Here is a 14,889-nt window from a genome sequence, read left to right as displayed (position 1 = left end):
AAAATAAGGAGGTTGAAACACACACCAATTGGTGCACGTGAGCGTAAACGAAAGCTTTCTAATATTCAAAATCTTTCGGTGCAAGGTGGCGCAAGGAAACGGAGGATCATGGCAACAAGGTATGTTTCCATGGAGTTTTTTGATTGTATTTTTTTATGTATGTGTTAATTTAAAGGTTGTTCCTGATAGATTTAATGGTGGTTTCGTTATGTCGCAGGAATTTCTTAGCTAATGCATCTGGTGTGGGAGATAATCAAAGCCTGCATGAAGAACAAAGAGATAACATCAATAATCCATGATCTAAATTACAAGAGAGTCTTTGAGGTGGTTACAATGGACATTATGCAAGACATCAAGGGGCTTATTAGTGCAAGAGATGTACAAGATGCATGTGATGAAGCCGGCATCAGTCGTCGCAAGGGTTACGAGAAAATTTATGGAGTCATCAAAGGAGCTCTTCGTACCCAAGGGATTCGAGGGCACTTTCTTCCTCCTTCCTACAAAGTATCATTAGAAAAGAAGGCAAGCAATGCAGATGTTAAATCAATCCTTGGTGAGTATATTCATGTAGAAGGAACAATGGTTTTAGATCCTAAGTCCAAGGATAGGCTTGAAGTATAGTACAATACATACAACAACCTCTTTGTGGACCTAAAGAACCTTCAATGACATATGATCCGATTCTATAAGGTTTCACATCAAGGTTGGGTTTGAGCATTTATCGTTTAACTTACAAATTTACCTTATCAATGACATGAATTACATGTGTTATTTGGCTTGATTTATGTGATATGTAGAATCGGAGGGAGTCCTATCACTTATACTGAAGTTGAATGAGGCTCAACTAGTAAAAGGGAAAAGATTGAGTGAATGGGAGTCACATATATGAATGAAGCAATGGCATATGCAAAGGACAATGATAAAATCCCTTCTTTTAGTGTTCAACTTGAGAAGGATAATTGGTGGTTTGGAGTCTTTAAGGTTCCAAAGGAGAACACTGAGGTGTTGAATTGGATGCTTCAACGATGCCCTCAAATTCTAGAAGTCATCAAACAACAGATGAATGGGGAGGAGATTGAAGTGGATGGTGTGGGCTCCTTTCGTGTGGATTGGCATCTAGGTGGGGATTTGAAGACCATAAAATGCATGTGTAATTGTGACAATAGTGCACAATGCCTCCATCCGTGTGTCCATATTGTGCATGAAGCGGCCAATTCTCAAGCCAAAGAGCGAGGATAAGCTCCGATGGGTGGAGGGGATCTTGTCTTCCGATTTAGATGCAACACCCAATAGGGACACAAAGGATCCAAATTGGGCACCAATTATTCCTTTCCCAATGAAAAGTATACACTTTTGCACATTGCATGCCATGATGAGGATTTTTTATAAGCTTCACATTGACTATGCATTCACTATGTAGCCAACCTCACGCTCAGCCCAAGTAATAAAGCAAGTGGAGGAGCTCCTCAACTCTTTGGGAGTGCATGGCAGGAATGTAAATATTGTGAAAGATCTTAAGAAATCTGGGGCACATCATATTGTTGCTCAACAAGTGTCAATGAGTGGTGCAAAGGCGAGTCAATTCTTGCATCCTATGAACGATCAAGTGTCAATGAGTGGTGCAAAGGCGAGTCAATTCTTGCATCCTATGAACGATCAAGTGTCAATGAGTGGTGCAAAGGCGAGTCAATTCTTGCATCCTATGAACGATCGTTCATAGGATGCAAGAATTGACTCGCCTTTGCACCACTCATTGACACTTGTTGAGCAACAATATGATGTGCCCCAGATTTCTTAAGATCTTTCACAATATTTACATTCCTGCCATTGTGAAAGATCTTAAGAAATCTGGGGCACATCATATTATTGCTCAACAAGTGTCAATGAGTGGTGCAAAGGCGAGTCAATTCTTGCATCCTATGAACGATCAAGGGAGGAGCCTACGATGGGAGCACTGGAAAGATCTTTGCAAGTGCACCACAGATCTCAACAAGGATCCAACTCTACAAAACAAGAGAAAGAAGGTGTGTGCTTACTTTGACAAGGTTGTGACAACTATGTTAAAGAGCATAACAACTAAAGAAGAACAAAGTGTGTTCAAAATAGATGTGACAGAATTCATCAAGCTTGTTAGTGAGAGTTCGGGAGATACCTCCATTACATATTACATGGTAAGATACTCTCATCTTAATTATCATCATTCATTAATTACCATTTCAAGTGCTTACTAAAATTCCATAAACATTTGTCTTCATAATTTGTTACTTGGACATTTTTTCATAGCACATTGTATATGTACATGGACTGTATTTTCTACAAAAATACGAGTCCTTGGATATGTTCAGCACCCAAGGCATGGAAAAATCACATTATGTAGCCAAAGGAGTGTACTTCAAGAATACTCGACATGGTGAAGGGAAGACACGTAGCAATTATCTTGTGGAGATGTTTAATTGGTTCTATCGCAAACAATCTTGCAAGAAATGTTACTAGGGAAAAGGCTCGAATGTCAACAATTGCTAAAGCCGCACGACTCAAAAGGAAGGAGACAAACATAGAGAAGTGGAATGGAAGCTCAAGAGCAAGCCATGTCACATGGCATGCCACAATGGCAAACATGGCAGACATTGGGTTAAACGTGTCTAATTTGGTTGTTTTGTAATTTTTGGTTGGTTTCAGACTATCTGAACACATTATAAATGATTTTATATAAAGATGTAATAGTGTCATTCATTCTCATTTCTATATTTTGACTTCACTTTTTTCCATGGCTCGCACGAAAAACACTGCACGTAAGCATCCACCATCACCTCATCTTCCTCCACCTCCACCTCCACCTCCACCTCCCTCTCCCCCTCATCCAGACACCACTAACCCAACCACCACCACTGACCTTAATCAAGAGATAAGGAGTGATGTTGACCTTGATGGAGTGCCATGGGCTGATATTCCTATCCCCCCAATATGTTCCACAACTGGGGGGAAGAGCTTGCATCGAGGCATGGGTCCGTTGCCAACACAAGAAGAGGTGGCAGCAGCAGCAACAAAGGAAGCAGTAGCAGCTGAAGGAGCTCCATCATCCTCTCGGTGTAAACATGCACAAGATTGGAGTACTCATGCACGTCCTCCTCAACCACCTGCAAGAAACCCTCCTGCTCGTGCCCCCAGGAGGAAACAATGCAATGGCATAGCAACTCTAAAGGAGATTCGGCGGTTCTAGAAGAGTGTCAATCTCCTCATCCCAAGAGCTCCTTTTGCACGTCTTGTCAAAGAGATACTATACGATTTAGGGGGCCGAGACAAGAGGATGCAAAGCCTTGCCTTGGCTGCAATCCAAGAAGCAGCGGAGGCATTTTTGGTCACCATGTTTAAAGATTCTAACCTCTGTGCAATCCATGCAAAGCGGGTCACAATCATGTGTAAAGACGTGAAGCTAGCACACACCATTCGACGTGATAATCTCTGAATATTTTCCCTTATGATGTACATGATTGGACAATGTAAAAACTTCACTTAATATATTCTCTTTTTAGTGCTTCTCAAGTTGTCCACCATCAAGGCCTTGATTGCATGTGTATCTGTATCAAACAAATTTAAATGTATTTTATTTGTATATTTCATTTACAAGGGTGATTTGTATATTTCACTTGTTAGTATGTATAGTTTGAAGGCTTAAAAAGTTAAAAAAAAACCCTAACCTGAACAAGGCGACTTTTGCCTAGACAGGAAACCTATCTAGGCAAAAGTCGCCTTATTCAGGTTGAGGTCTTTTTGCCTTTGTAAACCTTCCTCTCAACCATATGTACTAATATTTTTTTGTTTTAATATTATTTAGTTGTAAATTTCTTGGTAATAACAAAACTTGCAATGTATGATAACTAGGTGATATCAGGCCCAATGTGAAGGCACATCTTTTATGATCTTACTTTGTAAGGCAGTATATATAAAGGTGGCACACGCGAGGGTTTTGGAAGAGATGCTGCGTTGGCCCATTACATGGGTCGTATTGCACCTCAACACCTTGTTGTGGTGCACAATGCATTTAGCCCCATGAGCTTCTACATGTTAGCCCTCAAAGTACTTAGCAAGGTCCTATGCTTGTCAACGATTCTAAGAAACACTGACAAGATAGTGCAGATCAATAAGGTTACAGCGTACATTGCCTTCCAAGGGGGTTACGCTTCTAAAGTGCTTGCACACACTGCATTTGCGAAGAGTATTGGTGAGAAGGACCCAGATTGTGTCGTCAATGCCATATTGTCGGGGACCCTTCCACTTAGCAAGAAGAGGTGCAAGACTATAGCTAGGCATTTCAAGAACATTATGAGTTAGCTTGAAAATTTATCGTAGTAGATATTGTGTTTGACAATCAATGTAAATCCTTTTTATTAATACAAGTGGGTTTTTTTATACATAATGTCTACATAAAGTTTGAATAATGTAAGTTTTCATGATATGAGAGAGAGAGAGAGAGAGAGAGAGAGAGAGAGAGAGAGAGAGAGAGAGAGAGAGAGAGCCAATGTGGATAACATTAGATTGCATGCATGTTTAGTTTGTGGTATCAGTAATGATTAATTTGGGCCAACTCCCCCCCTATCCTCTTTGACCCCACAATGAGTGTGTAGTTCTATCTGATTTCCAGCTCTAATTGATAGAGCAAGGCCTATGTGTATGCGAATGTGACTACTTGTAAATGTGTATGCGAATGTGACTACTTGTAAATGCTTGTACATGATAATTGGAGGCCACCAAATACAAAAATAGCCCCAGCCTAAACAGGGCGACTTTTGTCCAGACAGGCTTGCTGTCTGGGCAAAAGTCGCCCTGTTCAGGTTGGGGCACCTTTTGTATTTTTTAGCCTTCAGTTGTCCTTCAGTTGTCATGTATAAGCACAGGGCGACTTTTGTCCAGACAGGCTTGCTGTCTGGGCAAAAGTCGCCCTGTTCAGGTTGGGGCACCTTTTGTATTTTTTAGCCTTCAGTTGTCCTTCAGTTGTCATGTATAAGCATTCATATAAGATTTTCTATAAACTAGGTGCTTAAAATTAAAGATATATCGTGCCTTATAAAGTAATATTAAGATCATAAAAGATACTCTTTTACACGATGAGAGAGTTCTTACACATGGAAGGACAGAGTTTTTACATGAGTGTAGTTCTTACATGAGTATAGTTTTATCTAATTTAGCCAATACTTAGTTTTAGTTGATAGAAAGGCCTATGTATATGTGAATATGAATACATATAGATGTTTGTACATGACAATTAGAGGCCACCAAATACAAAAATAGCCCCAACCTGAACAGGGCGACTTTTGCCCAGACATGCTTGCTGTCTGGGCAAGCAAAAGTCTCCCTATTCAGGTTAGGGCTCTATTTGCATTTTTTAGCCTTCAATTGTCATGTATAAGCATTTATATAGACCTTATTATAAATTAGGTACTTAAAATTAAGGAGCCCAAGCATCTGTAGAGACTGTATGTTGCACACAAGAAAGAGGATTAGTGAAATTCTAGTAGTATTATCAATTATATTTATTAGATTTATACATAATTTATCTTACCATGTGTTTGAAATCAGAGCTAACCACCTCAGGCTTGCAAATGTCAATGGAGGACTTGTGTTCCTCCAATGACACTATGTAGCGTCCTCAGACTCTCTGGTTAGCAGCAATTGTTCTTGAGCTTTTCTAAACTCCTCCTCAGTGATGGGGACAAGGCTTTGATCAGCCTGTGTAATTGTTGATTTCAGGATCATCACCAACTCATGCACACCACCCTGCACCGGAACAAGCCCTTGTTGCAAAGCCTTCGAGCCCTTGTTGTCAATGGGAAATTCATCATTCATAGCTAACAAGGAGAGGCACTCGGCTTGGTTGAGCGTGTAGACCTTTTCTAGGTTATGTAAAAAGAGGAATTCCTCCCCTTCAATCACCACAGAGCTGAGCTTACTAAGCTCAAGCTCTGGCATCTCATGTGTAGCCTCCTTTCCCTTGCCCACATTTGGTACATCTAGCGTACCCATCTAGCGTACCCTCTATAGGACCCTTCCCCACCTCTATATAAACAAGGAAATTCAAGTATAATAAATAAGACAACATATTCAAAAACACAAAGCAACGCAATTTTACAAATATCAAAGCTCACCTTTCATTGGCCAATCTTGATACTTGCTTCTTGGACATCTTGAAATCCCAAAATGAGCAAATGCTCTCAAACATCTCCTAAGCTCCATTCATTTCTTGCATTCACCACCTCAATTGAACCATCAGGAAAGAGTCACAGATAAATCTATGGGTGTATCCACACCCTCACCACTTGATTGCAAGGGAACCCACTCCCCATTCTTCTTCATCCATTCATCCACTCCCCATTCATCCATCGTTTATAGAAAAATCGAATGGATAAGCTCTGACGAGTCTTCAAGTATCGAAAGGTCACACTTGAAGGCACCACTTTACATGAGTAGATGTCCCCTTTGTGAAACCCCTCCACAATATTCCATCCAATTCCCAAGACATTGTTAATTTGTTCAATTTGCAATTTCTTGCAAATGAACATTGTTAGAGTGGGTTGTGAAGAAAGCTTAGAGAACATAAATACAAATAGATGGATTGGGACAAACCATCCAATCCCCACAGACTTAGAGGCCTTAGAGAATTTTAAGGAGGAGTGTATGTCAGAATACATCTTGTTTTTGAAAGCATTAACACTCCACCTATCCGAAACTGGCCACTCTACACTATGTAAAGAGTCCATAGGGATCTCCTCAAGGTTACCATATTCTGTAGGTCTCGAGAAGGGACTTTGTAAGAGTGTGTAAAAGAATATATTTTTGTTGAAGAGGGCTCTATGATTCTCACCTGGAAACATAATCTCACTTATTGTACTATGAAAAGCACTAAACACACCAGTGAGGCTTCTCAAAGGTTGTTCTTCAATATAGCTTGATGGGAAAATGTCTGCAACCCACATACCATAATTAGTAAAACAAAACAAGCCATTTTCAAAAAAAAATAACCACATACTTATAAGTACAAGGGAGCCTATTCCTCTCCATGGAAGGAGGAAGATACATGTCTATAGCCATGTAGACATGTATTATTGCCTTGATTTCTCCATTCTTATCCTTCTTGAAATGAAGAATCCTTCCCCTTCCAATGGTGTTCCAAAACACCATGGTTAAGAACTCGATGTAGACCTGTGGCACTTGGTTGCATATAAACCCAATCTTTCACCCTAAATGGATGCCCGATCCACTCACCTTCATCATCTGTAGTGTTGTAAAGAAGGTATTCAAAGATGGAATCACTTGGTCTCTTACTAGAGGTAGGCATAATGAGATGTATGGGTGAAGAAGAGTGAGGAAAAGAGAGGGCACAACAGCTTAAACAATGATTAAAGAAATAGAAGATTATGGAGAAATAGAAGATTAAAGTTTGGTATGGGTGAGCAAGAGAAAGCAAGATGAGATTAGGGAGAGTACAGTAGCTTTAGAGATGATTATGCAATAATAAAAGATTAAAGAAGCTTGTAGAAGAGGATTAGAGAGAGATTAAGAGCTTAGAGAGCTGAAATGAGCTTGAAAAAAGGGTTTCCCACCATAGAATATAATTAGATAGCCTTTTTGAGATAAAAACACCTTTCTGGAGGAAAAACCAAAATTTTAATTTTTTTAGGGTTTTTTGGGCCGAGCTGCACTTTTTTATTTAAAAATGTTGGCCCATGTCATTTCAAAAAGGAGATTTGACCCTTGCCTTGAACTTTGGTGTGACCTCTAGAGAGACGTGGAAGATAGGGGAACAAGGCTAAGAAATGTAATAACTACCCTATATTTTATAACTAAAGCTAGTGGATAGAATGTGCACTTCCCTCCCCTTCCCATTGGTGGATATCTTGATTAGCACTAATTTTTTGATTAGTAAAGGACCCATTTTATAGTCCATTTTCTCCCTAATGTTTATTGAAAGACAAAGAGAAGCTCATGATAGATGGACAGAAATGCCTAACTTCATCAAGGGGGAGTACAAGGATTTTGTACAACTCTTTGGATCTTTTGTGCAAATGCAAAGGTACAAGTCCTCTAATCATCATGAGAATGCACCATCTACCACTTCCAAGGATACTAGGGATAAGGTCTCACTCCTCACTTCCAAGGATACTAGGGATAAGGTCTCACTCCTCAAGTTCAAGGGTGAAGGATCAACCTTATATGAATTGGAGGAATGGATGAGCAAAATGGAGACATATTTTTAGCTATATCCAAAGAATGAGCGAGACAAAGTGTAGTTTGCATCCTTACACTTGGAAGATTATACTCACAAATAATGGACACGTGGTCAAAGAAGGAAATATGCCTTATACTTGGAAAGAATTGAAGAGAGAGATGAATCTAGCATTTGTTTCACCCGTGATTCTTGGCCGATACCATGAAGAATGGTATGAACTCTCACAAAAGGGCAGATTGGTTATGGAGTACATCAAAAAGTTTATGAAGCTCTCTATGTTTGTGGATGGACTCAATGAAGTCATGAAGATGAAGAAGTTTGTGCATGGTCTAGATTCTTACATCAAGGCGGATGTATCGGCACAAATTAAAGAGACTATGAGGTTGGCGGAGATCTATGAGCCAAAGTACATAAAATCTCAGCCCATTATACCCTCTCAAAAACCATCCATTACTTCTTCTAATGTTGAAAAAATCCTTCCTTCCACAACACCCACTTTTACTTCTAGGTTTTCATCATCATTTAGAGGTGGACAGCTCAAAGATGGAGTTCAAAATAAGGTTAAGAAAGGCAATGGTTTTGTGAAGAAGAGTTTTCAACCTTTCAAGATGACACAAGGATGGATGATCCCAAGATTGAAGAGTTAAGGAGCAATGGGTTGTGCTTTAAATGCAAACAAAAGTGGTCACCCGAACATGTTTGCAAGTCAAAGAAAATGTTGGCCACTATGATTCTTATGGATGAAGAGGATGATTTAAAGAAATTTAATGAGATAGAGGAATATAAGGATTGCATTGAAGAGGCCCATGATAATTACTTTGGAGGATCACTCTTTCATCCAAGAAGAGGATGAGTTTCCATTAAACCCCAGTGGAAATAGCCATGTAAGCATTTTGAGTGGTGATACATCCAAAAGTACCAAAAACGTAGCTTGCGTATGTTCTATTTCTCAGAGCTTTTGACAGGTTGCAAGAGCCCAAATACTTCAAAGATATGATTTTGAGATATCCTACACCCCCGAGAAGGACAATGTGGTTGCGGATGCATTGTCAAGAATGTGGGCTTGCACTATGACTTCAATTATGGAAGTATATAGTGAATGGATCAAAGAAATTCAAGATGAATATCTTATAAATGAAGGTGTTGTCCATATTTATAGGAAATTACAACAAGGAGATGATAGAGAATTCTCTCATTACAAGCTTCGTAATGGTCTCATATGGTACAAGGATAAGGTGTACTTGGTTCCTACCTCATCTTACATTCCCAAGGTGATATATGAGATGCATTCTTCACCACTTTCGGCCATCTTGGTGTGCTTAAAACTTTTGACAAAGTGAGCAAGAGCTTCTATTGGAAAGGCATGTAGAGATATATCAAGAAGTTTGTGTTGGAATGTGTCTTGACAAAAGAATAAGGACAGCCATCAACTTCCAAGTGGATTACTTTATTCTTTGCCAATTCCGGATGGGAAATGGACTTACATTTCTATAGACTTCATTATGGATCTACCAAAGACAGCATGGATGGGATCAAATATTTGTGGTGGTGGATAGACTCATAAAATCAGCCCATTTCAGTACGTCAAAGATTATTTATGAGACTTCTCACATTGCCAAGCAATTCATGGAACATGTATTCAAGATACATGGCTTGCCACTTAACATAGTTTGTGATAGGGATACCAAGTTCATGGGTACTTTTTGGAGAACATTATCTGAGAGCTTGGGAACCCAAATCACTCCATCCACAGCCTATCACCCTCAAACGGATGGGCAAACGGAGTGCACAAACAAATGGCTTGAAGTGTATTTGAGACATTATTGTCATGATATGCAAACAGCTTGGTAAGAGTGGCTTTATCTTGTTGAATTTTGTTTACAATTCAAGCTAGCACTTGAGTATAGGCATGTCCCCTTTTGAGACTCTCAAGTACATGTGCCATGAGGACAAAATGGTTAATCCTTTGGCCAAGGAAGAGTTGGCAAGGATAAGACAGCTTCTTCAACTTTGCAAGGACAATATGAAGAAGGCTCAAGATGTCATGAAGGCAAGTGCGGATAAGCATAGACGAAAGATGGAGTTTGAAGAAGGTGACTATGTGCTATTGAAGCTTCCTGAGAGCCCTCATAATATCCTCAAGGGATCTTCCAATCCAAAATTGGCTCATAGATATTATGGCCCATACATAGTAGTCAAGAAGGTGGGTGATTTGGCCTACAAACTTGATTTGCCTTCTACAAGAATTCACGATGTGTTTAATGTGTCCCATCTTAAGAGATTTGTGGGCACTCTTCCACAAGAAATTGAAGAGCTAACCTGCAGCGGAGTAATTCCTCACAATGATCAAAGACCTTTGTGATCAAATGGTAGTAATATCACAGTAACCACTAAAAAACCAGCATGGGGGTGCATCAGGTCCTGCCTCAAAAGTTTGGCACTCACGTGATAGCATTGAATACGCAAGTCATTGAATTGGCGTTCTTCACCAGAAATGATAATCGCCATAGCCAACAGCAATCATTACAAACCCGGAAATTTTTGATAACATTTATGGGTGTCCCCTTGGGTGTACTAATTAGAGCAAACGCGATACCCAGTGCATACAGAACACACATTTTTTTGGATCAACAGATATGTCCTGCGACATCCAATGCAAACTCTGAAAATACCCTTCCTCTTCTCATTCGGAGGGAGAGGTTTTCTGAGTTTGCATCAATATTTTTCCTTTAAAAAATCGAGCATCCCCTAAAAACAATGTCCCGGCAGTGTCATCAGTCCACCAACAATGTCCTGGCCTCTTCCATGCTTGCTTTTATACCCTCATTGCCACGACCTTGTTTGCTTCCTCCTCCATGTCAGCACCTGCATAGATGTGAGACATTAAGACATAAGCTGCAGAATCATTTTCGTTTAAACGCACTGCATGTTCAAAGGCCTGTTTTCCAAGATCCAAATTTCCCCAATTTCTACAAGCACCTAACACAGCATGCCACACCACAAGATTAGGACAAGATGGCATCTTCTTGATCATTGCTACTGCCTTGTCTAATTGGCCTGCACGGCCAAAGAGATCAACCATGCAAATATGGTGCTCAAGAGTTGGAACAATGCCATAGTCTTTGCTCATGGCCTCAAAGTACATCTGGCTCTTATTAAATAGACCTGTGCGACTGCATGCATTGAGAGCAACAATCAAGGTGACCGGATCTGGCTTCACACCTTCTCCTAGCATTCTATCGAAGAGATGGAAAAACAAATCACATTCTCCAAGCTGGGCATATCCTGAGATTAATGCATTCCATGAGACTATGTCTCGAACTGGAAGCTTGTCAAATACTTGCTGTGCTATGGCAAGCCAGCCACATTTGGCATACATATCAACCAAGGAGCTGCCAACAACAAGATCTTGTTCGAGTAACCCCTTTCTTTCAATTTCAGCATGTAGTTCCTGGCCCTTGTCTGTGGCTCCTATGCTGCCACATGCTTTCAAGCTGCAAACAAACGTGACAGCATTTGGGGAGACACCCCGAAGTTGCATTTGCTCAAGACACTTGAGTGCTTCCTCACCATGCCCATGTTCAGCATATCCTGCAATTAATGCAGTCCATGAGACTACATCTCGAACTGGAAGCTTGTCAAACACTTGCTGTGCTTTGGCAAGCAAGCCACATTTGGCATACATATCGACCAAGGTGCTGCCAACAACAAGGTCTCTTTCCAACAACCCCTTTCTTTCGATCTCAGCATGTATTTCTTGGCCCTTGTCTGTGGCTCCTATGCTGCCACAAGCTTTCAAGCTGCAAACAAACGTAACAGCATCTGGAAAGACACCCTCAAGTTGCATCTCTTCGAAACACTCAAGTGCTTCCTTACCATGTCCATGCTCAACATATCCTGCAATTAGTGCGGTCCATGAGACGACGTCTCGGACTGGAAGCTTGTCAAACACTTGACGTGCTTTGGCAAGCGACCCACATTTGACATACATATCAACCAAGGTGCTGCCAACAATAATGTCTCTTTCTAATAACCCCTTTCTTTCAATCTCAGTATGTATTTCTCGGCCCTTGTCAATCGATCCTATGCTGCCACAAGCTCTCAAACTGCAAATAAACGTGACAACATTTGGGGAGACACCCTCGAGTTTCATCCGTTCAAAACATTTGAGTGCTTCCTCACCGTGCCCATGTTTGGCATATCCTGTAATTAATGCATTCCACAAAACTATGTCTCGAACTGGAAGCTTGTCAAACACTTGTTGCGCTTTGGCAAGCAAGCCACACTTAGCATACATATCGACCAAGGCACTGCCAACAAAAAGATTTGTTTCTAGCAACCCCTTTCTTTCAATCACAGCATGTATTTCTTGGCCCTTGTCTGTGGCTCCTGTGCTGCCACATGCTTTCAAGCTGCAAACAAGCGTTACAGCATTAGGGGAGACACCATGGAGTTGCATCTGTTCAAAACAATTGAGTGCTTCCTCACCATGCCCATGTTCAGCATATCCTGCAATAAGTGCAGTCCATGAGACAACGCCTCGAGCCGGAAGCTTGTCAAACACTTCCTGTGCTTTCGCAAGCAAGCCACATTTCGCATACATGTCAACCAAGGTGCTGCCAACAACAACATTTCTATCCAGCAACCCCTTCCTTTCAATCTCAGCATGTATTTCTCTGCCCTTGTTTGCAGCTCCTATGCTAGCACAAGCTTTCAAGCTGCAAACAAACGTGGCAGCATTTGGCGAGACACCTTCGAGATGCATCTGCTCAAAACAATTGAGTGCTTTCTCACAATGCCCATGTTCAGTATACCCTGAGATAAGTGCTGTCCACGAGACAACATCTCGAACTGGCAGCTTGTCAAACACTTGTTGTGCTTTGGCAAGCAAGCCACATTTGGCATACATATCAACCAAGGTGCTGGCAACAAAAAGGTTTCTCTCCAGTAACCCTTTTCTTTCAATCTCAGCATGTATTTCTCGGCCCTTGTCTGTGGCTCCTGTGCTGCCGCAAGCTTTCAAGCTGCAAACAAATGTGACAGCATTTGGGGAGACGCCCTCGAGCTGCATCTGTTCAAAACACTTGAGTGCTTCCTCACCATGCCTGTTTTCAGCATATCCTGCAATTAATGCATTCCACGAGACAACATTTCGATCTGGCAGTTTGTCAAACACTTCTTGTGCTTTGGCAAGCGAGCCACATTTTGCATACATATCAATCAAGGTGCTGCCAACAAAAAGGTTTTTTTTTAGCAGCCCCATTCTGTTAACCTCGGCATGTATTTCGAGGCCTCTTTCCAGATCCTTCAGCTTTGCACAAGCCTTCAATAAGGCCACAAAAGTATGCCCACTGGAATGTGCAAAATCATCCTTTCGCATTTTCTGGTACACAGTGAGAGCATGCTGTGGCTTCCCACATTCAATATAACCTGTGATAAGCAAATTCCAGGACTGTTCATTTCGATGCACCAACCTGTCAAAAACCTGCTGGGCATCATGCATACTTCCAACTTCCACCAACATTGAGACGAGGTAGTTCCCCAGTGATATATGAGTTTCTAGCCCACTTTTACACATGTAGGCATGCAAGCGCAGCGCACTAGGTCGGTCTCGCACCTTCCTGCATGTGTGCAAGATGCGTGCGAAGTCCTCAATGGAAGACTGGAGCAGCACCCCTTCTTCCAAGGAAGGCAAGCTAGGCATCCTCCAACCACTGCCAGTACTGTGCTTCACTTCTTCTTCTTGCGTTTAGCGTGTTCCATCAGTCGCACAAGGATCATCGGCTTCCTCGAGCCTTAGCCTGTCTTTAACCCAACTTGGATTGTAGCAGCCGTCCATCCATAGAGACGCATGGGTATGTATATGTTGGAAATCTAGGACCCTTGGGTTTGTCTGTAACACTCAGAGACTCGCTCGCGGGCCAGCCTAAATCTAACTAATCAAGAGAGCAATCATAACTTACTTGACGCAAGAAAGGGAAGACAACCACTTACTTTGCCCTTTCGGTGGTCGCACCATTGGGAGGGGTCTCTCGAGCAGTCCTTCCACAAGCGCTCCGTCCGTGCTCGTGATGTCTGCATGGTGAGGTGAGAGGCCAGAAGCAGCACCCCACATGGCAAACGCTCTACATTATTTTCCCTGTTTTGATATGTGGGTAATGCAACATTGTTATGTGGATGGAGGTGATCAGGTGGCGACCTAGATGGTGAAGGCCCGTGGCAACTTTCTCCACACCGCACTCGGTTCGATTTCCCCTCCCTCTTACTCCATAAAAGGGGTGAACAGTGTGTTCCTTGGATTTTCGTTAAGCCTGTGCTTGTTGGGACAAGTGGTGAGTCGCTGTTAACTTGGTATTCCGATCTCATTCAGCCTCCACAGGGGGACTACACAAACATTTGCATGCGCTAGAACAGTTTTGTGACGAGAGAGACCTTACGATCAATGTCGGCTCAGGATCCGTACCAAATTAGAGAGACAGGATCAATAATGCATGCGACAATGCTCTCTCATATGATCAGGAGTATGCCATATGTGCACATGAGATTGTGCTAGTAGAGTTTGGAGCTGCCCCTTTGATCATAAATGCCCTCTTTCATACCATTACTTATATTTATCATATGTATACACACTTAACAGTGAGCACTTCTTGAGATTGTATACACAC

The 14,889-nt window shown here is 41.5% G+C and overlaps 1 pseudogene across 1 annotated transcript; it reads right to left on the bottom strand.

Annotated features, from left to right (window-relative positions):
- Positions 1-10,307: 10,307 nt before the first annotated feature.
- On the bottom strand, positions 10,308-14,725 carry LOC147633812 (pentatricopeptide repeat-containing protein At2g33680-like; annotated as a pseudogene). Its single transcript, XR_015266931.1, has 2 exons — positions 14,424-14,725; positions 10,308-14,299 (listed from the first exon to the last, which is right to left on the bottom strand). The product of XR_015266931.1 is annotated as a pentatricopeptide repeat-containing protein At2g33680-like (transcript).
- Positions 14,726-14,889: the final 164 nt, after the last annotated feature.

Source organism: Cibotium barometz, chromosome 11, assembly GCF_041138505.1.
Source record: "Cibotium barometz isolate CiBa-2024 chromosome 11, ASM4113850v1, whole genome shotgun sequence".
NCBI classification, from domain to species: Eukaryota; Viridiplantae; Streptophyta; class Polypodiopsida; order Cyatheales; family Cibotiaceae; genus Cibotium; species Cibotium barometz.
The sequence above is the reverse complement of the archived record's forward strand: the minus strand, read 5'-3'. Positions and strand labels throughout refer to the sequence as shown.